The sequence below is a fragment of the Arachis ipaensis genome, chromosome B07, assembly GCF_000816755.2.
Source record: "Arachis ipaensis cultivar K30076 chromosome B07, Araip1.1, whole genome shotgun sequence".
In the NCBI taxonomy this organism is placed as follows: domain Eukaryota; kingdom Viridiplantae; phylum Streptophyta; class Magnoliopsida; order Fabales; family Fabaceae; genus Arachis; species Arachis ipaensis.
Genome location: NC_029791.2, coordinates 118,178,929 through 118,180,601, shown reverse-complemented (window position 1 = coordinate 118,180,601; position 1,673 = coordinate 118,178,929).

Here is a 1,673-nt window from a genome sequence, read left to right as displayed (position 1 = left end):
GTATTTATTTGTGTATTACGATCTTTGTTAAATTTATATTTTATTATTATATGTTGTTATATATACTTATATAACTAAATATATTAATATTAATATTAATACATTAAAAAAAAGAAAAATTCATTCTCGCCGAAAGTGTGATTTTTTAAAAGGGTAAAACACTATAATAAGACAAGGAGAATGAAATTTTACACAAATAAGCCAAATGGAAAACTAGTTCATAAATCTACCAATGCACATTACTATATAGTTTGAATCAGGTTCATTCGAACTCTATTCACACATAATTCGAATCATGTTGATTCGAATTATACACAAACGCGCATACACACTAATTCGAATTATGTTGATTCGAATTTCACTAACACACGCTGCACATAGTAATAATTTAAAAAAATAGCTTAAAAAATGTTAAGAGTACTATAAAAGTTTGTAATATTCTAGTAATTTAAGTAAATACTGGTTAATTTCTAAATTATTATTGACTATGTAGAGTATTTCTTTAATGTCCTAAGTTATTAGGACATTACAAATTTTTATAGTACTCCTACTATCTTTTAAGCTATTTTTAAAAATTATTTTATATAGAATAAAATATTTTGTTAGCTTTTTTTTAATGCATGAAATAAAATATGTTAATTTTTAAATTATTAATTTTTTAATCAATTATTAATTTTTTAATAAAAAAAGGCAGAATTAAATCATGAGTAATTCGAATCTGTCCAATTCGAATTATTATGTGCAGCGTGTGTGAGTGTAATTCGAATCAACATGATTCGAATTAGTGTGTGTGCGTTTGTGTATAATTCGAATCAACATTATTCGAATTATGTGTGAATAGAATTCGAATGAACCTGATTCAAATAGTAATGTGCATTGATGGATTCATGAACCAGTTTTTCATTTGGCTTATTTGTGTAAAATTTCATTCTCCTTAGCTTATTATAGTGTTTTACCCTTTTTAAAATTTTTTAAAAAAATCCAAAAAAGTCTTCTCATTGTAAACGAGTTGTTTTTGGAGTAATTTAAAAAAATTTAAAAAATTCTTGTTCATTGTAAACCCCAAAATTTAACACCACACATGTCACATTCTTATGTTCGAGAATATATTCAAAAAATTTCATATCCAAATTTGTTTGCTGAAGCATCAACTTCTGTTATTTTATAAAGTATTCTTATTAATGGACATTGATTTGGAAATTATTGTTTTAGTACATATATTTTGCATTAGACTTCAATTTGTTAGTTAGAAGTTTTTTTTATATTTATTTTCAAAGAATAGAATTGTATATATAAGAAGAGACAAAATCTTTTTTTTTTTTTCAATTATAGTAGAATGAAAACAAAAAGCCTAAAAAACAAAGACACTAGGGAACTTTGTCCCTCTTATATAATTGTCAACAGCTAAGATTGGTGATAAGCATTTATGTAAGACAAACAAAGTTAAGACTTTGCTCTGCAAAAAGAGTTTCATTAAAATTATTTTGATCATAATTCTGTGAGTATCATAACTCTTTCATAATATATAATTAAATATAGTTCATAAAAAGACATATTTTTATACTATATTTTACACATGATTTCGTTATTATTCAAATTCCAATGAATAATAGCTCAAATAACATAGTCTTTCTATACTCAATTAAGAGGCTGTGGGTTCGAGTTTCCTATCT